The following is a 6,000-nucleotide window of genomic DNA, read 5'->3' as shown; positions in this document are numbered from 1 at the left end:
TTTTATCTTCCTCTCAGAAGACAGGATGATCAGGCAAATGGAGAACCTAGCAAACTGTCTCTGCACCCATCTCCGAGTTTATTTTTCTTGAGAACAAGCAACCAGAACAATAAGCACAGTTCCATATAAGGGCTCACCAAGTCTCTGCATAATGACACAAATACTTATTTACCTCTAATGGAAATGCTTCTCCTGATGCCTTCTCAGGTCACATTTGCCCTTTTCATAGCTACATCACTCACGGGGCTCATGATTAAGCCAGGATCAGTGAGTATGCCCACATCCTCCTCCAAAATTGTTTCCGGCTGGGAGATGCCCAGTTTAAAACAAAACGTTTTCTTTGTTAATCCTCAATGTATAACATTTCATTTTGTACTATTCAATTTCAGCCTATTCCTATACTTATTACACCACTCCTCTGAATTGAGAGTCTCCTAGCTTTGTGCCGTCAACAAATTTCATCATCACATTACATGCCAAGATCACTAACAAAAAATTTAAACAAGATTAGTCCCAAGGGTGATCTTTTGGGAGCTCCTGTAATAACCTCTCTCTAGCCTGATACATTGCCTGTTAGTCTTACTATTATTAATAGCTTTTGTTCTCCAGTCTATACCTGGGAAAGCAGTCTTCCACACTTAAGCATTTCCTGGTAGCATTAATCTCTCTGATAACTACATTATGGAGATCTCTATCCCTCTCTAGAGCCAACTTTGCAGACCTATAGCCGACTCTCAGATACACCTCCTTTACTGCCCTTCCCAAAGATAAGTTTGGCCCAGGTTCTGCTTGATGTCTACAAACTATGCAAATAGCATCGGATTGTTCTAAGGGGCATCCTATCCCCAGTCTCATTTAGGCTTTTCTGGCATGCTGTTGGCATCACCCTCATGTCAGGTGGGCGTGAGGAGAGCTTTCTATCAAAGATAGACCCTCACCATACCTAAAGGCAAGGTGCAGTGGGATGGGATGAAGTACGCCTCTGCCCGCTGCGCAGTTTCATATCAATCACCCCAAGCTGGAAAGGAACCATGCCAAGGGGCAGAGCCCTCTACTGTCTTAATCTGGCCCTGGGGTTAAAGGGTGACTGTTTTGTGACTGCGCATCCCAGTCGGTACAACCATGCTGTAAACTGGTTATCCTCTTTCTAGTGTACCCTTGCAGTGTGCGCCCTGCTTAAGATAGCCAGGTGCTCTCAGGTCGGACTCCAAACCAGTAGATTCACCAAAGACGCAGTTTAGACTGTCAAGGTGAACCTCAAGGTCATGAATGATGTTCTTACTCCAGTTCCCAGGCTCTCCAGGGTCACACTGCCTCTTGCTAGTGCCGTCCTATTCAATTCAGTTTGAATTCAAGACAAAGTTGTGTCCAGTCAAGAAAGCAGGCAAACAAGAAGAGAATATGACATTGTCTGCAAGTCTTTAAAAATTGCTTGTTTTGTATATTACATTTTTTCCAGTAAGCAATTTGCCAGTTATTTACCCTGGCAACATGTTCATGGAAAAAAGGTTAGCAAAACAGTCAGTAAAAGGTGACCATTTATATCTACTTTTGAAACATGATGCATAATGACCATCCTTCACCTGCATAATGACCATCCAGAGATATTTAAGCCTAAAGAAGAATGCCTGCATATCCTACTGGCTGAGAGTCCTGGGTTCTGATTCCTGCTCTCGGGTCTGCTTATTCATTTTACATTGTTAACCAGTTATTGGATAAAGAAACAGATCTAGTGCTAGAAGCAGGGATGGGAACCCAGGAGTCGCTTCTTAGCCAGATGCCCTGAACACTAGGCTAATGTGCCACACTCTTCCCTGCTTACTCTCTTTCTGTTCCCATGAATCTTACAAGCTTTTGTGCACAGAGGCAGAACAGCAACAGAAGGGTTGGAGCCACCCATAGTGGATCTATGTCCTATCAGCCTATAGTCTGATATTAGGGCACGCTCCTGAGAGATGTGGGTTTGGGGTCTCCTATTTCCTGGCTGCTCTAGCTTACCGTAAGCTGAAGTATGCAAGCACTGGACTACAGTGTGACAGGTGAGAAGGCAGTACCTCCCTTGGTTGTGTTTGAGAGGGGGCTGGTCCTATCTGCATGCATTGGGCATACTGGGAGTAAGCCTACTGAACTGGGCTTGTAGGGCAACAGCAGAACTGCAGGTACTCAAGCCTAATGAGTTCTAAGCAATCATTAGGCAGCCACTAGATGGGAATCCTTTGGATTACAAAATGTAGACACTGAACATCCAAGTAAGCACCTAAAACAGGGCTTGTCATTTTTAGATGTTAGCTAGTCTCATCATGCCTCAGGTGTCCACCTGTAAAATGGGATAGCACCTAGGTATGCTAGGTATAACAGCTATGCTAGTCTGAAGTCAGGGCAAGGTGGCAACCTTAGGTTGTGGATACACTTATCAATTGAATTGGTCCCAAATGTCACTGAGAACCAATTGCGTAAAATGCTGTGGTTCCAACAGCAGGGGGTAGAAGTGAGCATCTAGCCCAGTATGCCTTGCAATGTATGTGTGGTGGGTAGGGGAGTACCTGCATCCCTGCTTTGTGGGTCCTAAAGGTGGATGACTTGTGCTTGAGGGCATTTCCACTTTTGTGCTTTCCATTCTTCTAATGAGTTCAATAAAGGCTGATAGCCTGTCATTGAATCCGCCATGTGCTTGACTGACTGGGAAAGGGTTGGGGAGAAGGGGGAGGCAGGATGAAGGTCAAGTAAAGAGTGAGTTGACAGCTGATGAACTGCTTGTTCAATAAAAGTTAAGGGATAAAAAGTGCCAACAAGAGAGAGAAAAAAAGAGGGGAGGCAGTAGAGTTCTGGCTGCATACCAGAGTGGCCAGTTGCAACAGTGTGCAATAGAATGAGGAGTCATGATGCATGGGATTCCTGGAAAACTGACCAAACTTGTGTCTCAGAACATTTTGGGTCCATATATAACAGTGAACTGTTTCAAAATAGTACTCGATTTTTCCAGGTACACTTTTGATAACCCATTTAAATCAACCTGGAAGGGTTAACAAGCTCATCTGTCTGTTGGCTTCAAGTTTAAACTGCATTTAAACCATTTTAAGTGTTTATCTATGAAGGCACAGGCACAACTAACTCATCCAGGAAGGCACAAGCTTTCATAGGCAACAGCCTTTTTCACACAAGTGCTCAATAGTTCCAGTTTCCATAGTTTCAAAACACACTAACATTTACTGATGGAATGGGATTGCTTATTGGAGTTTAAAATGCCTCCCATGGGGTATTCATATTAGCATTTCTATTGTGTATGAGCTTGTGGAATGGTTATGGAATTATTCAAAATCAAGTTCCCATCTCCATCATGGTTAATTTAGATCCAGTATTACAAGAGCAAAATATTGCAGTTTTTTACACTATAGAGGGACTTTTCAGTGCAAGACTTCCTGTCTCCTAGAATTTAAAAAGGTAGGAAAGTGATTCATCTAAGAATCACTATAAACACGTTTCCTAAATGACTTTCAGCTCTTTATAAAAATCAATACACATAATGCAGTTCATTTCTTTAAAGAATTCTACTATCACACTGTCTTTCTATTTAGCTTAATTGGGCAAGTCAAATTCTCTTCCCCACTCAGAGACTAATCTCCCGTATATTGGAATTCTATCTTGTGTGGTTATAAAGTAATAAAAGGATTCCAAATTAGGAGCACATACTGAAGCTACACTACTTTGCTCTCTCCTTCAAAGAACAGGTGCCTTGAGAATTCAATTCATTTCCAGGTGAAGGAGCTACAAGCATTCATCTCAGTGGTCTGAAACTTTGCTTCTAATATCCTGGGTGAGATGGACTTTCCATAAAATAGCAGTTAAAGGCTGACAGAACTATCTTTGTTTGTAGGGAGTTACAGATCCATCTACACGGAATAGTAGTAAATCGAGATAATTTTCTTTATTTATACATTTGGTTTTAGTAAGAGTACAAGAAGCACAAACAAAAACATCCAAACCCAAATAACATTATTTTGCTGCGTGATACTGGCATCTACTTAAGAATAATCAAACCTACTTTTGGTATCTCAGCTGCCCCCTTTCATTCTGACCCTTTTTGCTTCAGGTGCAGCTTTTCTGCCTAAAGACCAGGTCCTTAAACAATATAGTAAGCAAACATTTACACAATTCTTTTCATAGTTTCTAGGGTTGGAAGGGACCCGAGTAGATCATTTTGAATGAGCTGAAGTTGTACCAAACCTGAAAAAGCACACAATCCTCATCCCATCACTTGCTTATGAACCATCCCTTAGGCTGCACCCAGGTAAGTGTGGCAGTGTGGTATGGGGTGCCGCAGACACATCTGTGGTGCTACATACTGCATATTCAACTGCTCTTCGCATTGCAAGGAAGCAGCGGGGGGTGGTGGTGGTGGTGGGTGTGCGTGCGTGCGTGTGTTGACCCTTGGAAAACCCCAGAAAAAAAAGCGGAGTGGCACATGTGGGGCTGGAGCTGGGCCAGCTGGAGCCCTGTTTCGGCTGCTGGCCGTGCTCCAAGCAGCAGAATCACCACTGCTGTAGCCCCAGGCGGCCCCCAGGTAAGGCAGCTGAAATTTGGGCATAACCAGTACACAAATATACATATTTGGGTTATGCCGAAATATTTATATTTATTTACTTATTTAAATAGAGGTGCTATTCAGTGGTGTAGCCCTTGTCTACCTAATACAGTACACTTTTTTGAAGGGAAAAGGCTGATAAAACTAAACAACAGGTTTACCTATCCTTCCATGCTTGGATTCTGTCTCTCCTCCAAACTTTTCCTCCTCTATTTTTTTCAAAAAAATTTATTAGCATCTTTTCCTTCTGCCCTCTCCAATCTTTGGAATGAAACTTTTAGTTGTATGCAAATCCATACACTTGCTTACAAAACTAACAGCTTTTAAATACAAACTATTACAAGGAGAGGGAAAGGAATCATTAACACCGCACAATAAAAAGAAAGCTCCTGCAACAAGTAATGGTCAATATAAAACATGAAGTCTGCTTTATTTCATTTGGAGAGAGATCAGCTGATGATAGCAAGGAAGCTGTAAATACATCTGCACTGCCTGAAATTCTTGATTCGGAAGGCAAGATTAAAATATATTTACTTCTTTTCCCATTTGATGGCCGGAAGTTGAAACTTTGCCTTAACCAAATTGTACCTGGACACTACACTCCATCTTTAAGTTTTTCAGGAAGCAGAACTCCCATAAACCTTTTCTAGCATGTACAAGTCTCTTGGTGAACATGTATTGATTTATATTATTGGTATGAATGAATAGTTTTCAGTTACAGAATAGAGCTGGTGGAAACTGGAAGACCGTGAAAAATATCAAAGTATATTTGGTCAGCTGCTGCCATCTTTTCCCCAGATAGTGGCATGATTTCACAAGGTTTTTTTTGTCACTGTGCTTTGTTTTGAATATCATATTAGGTTACAAACAGTATGAGAGTGGGTGTTAGCCTCGCTTGTCTGAAGATAGGGCATGGTGGAATCTTAAAGCAGAAAGCAAGCCCATTCATAGCTTCTGACCTAGGCTGTCACCTATGAAAATTTATGCTTCTCTAAACTAGCCAGACTAAGGCTGCAGGAAGGGATTCTTCTTGTAATAGATTTTTGTTTAAAGAGGATGAAAAAGGTAATTAAGATTTTTCTGGGAATTTCTAGCACAAAGATGAAATAACTTGCCCTATATCCTAGGAGAACAGGAAGAGTTGGAAAGAAATAACTTTGCTAAAAAAATAGCCATGCTGACTTCCAAACAATGGGAACCTCAAAGAGAATTGCCACATCACTTCTCTGGTTAGCAGAAATCATCATGATATATTTACAAATAATGTCCTGCAGTTTAATAATGACTGGCTTTATTTTCTAACTGAATAAATTAAATTTAAGTTAAGAGCAACTTAAAAAAAAATATGACCCATGCCTTTTTTATCCTAAAAAAAAATAAATGCTCAGAGAAGTCAAATAATCAGAATGTGGTAAAAT

Source organism: Crocodylus porosus, unplaced genomic scaffold (assembly GCF_001723895.1).
Source record: "Crocodylus porosus isolate Cpor-Errol unplaced genomic scaffold, CroPor_comp1, whole genome shotgun sequence".
Lineage (NCBI taxonomy): Eukaryota > Metazoa > Chordata > Crocodylia > Crocodylidae > Crocodylus > Crocodylus porosus.
Note: the sequence above shows the minus strand (reverse complement) of the source record.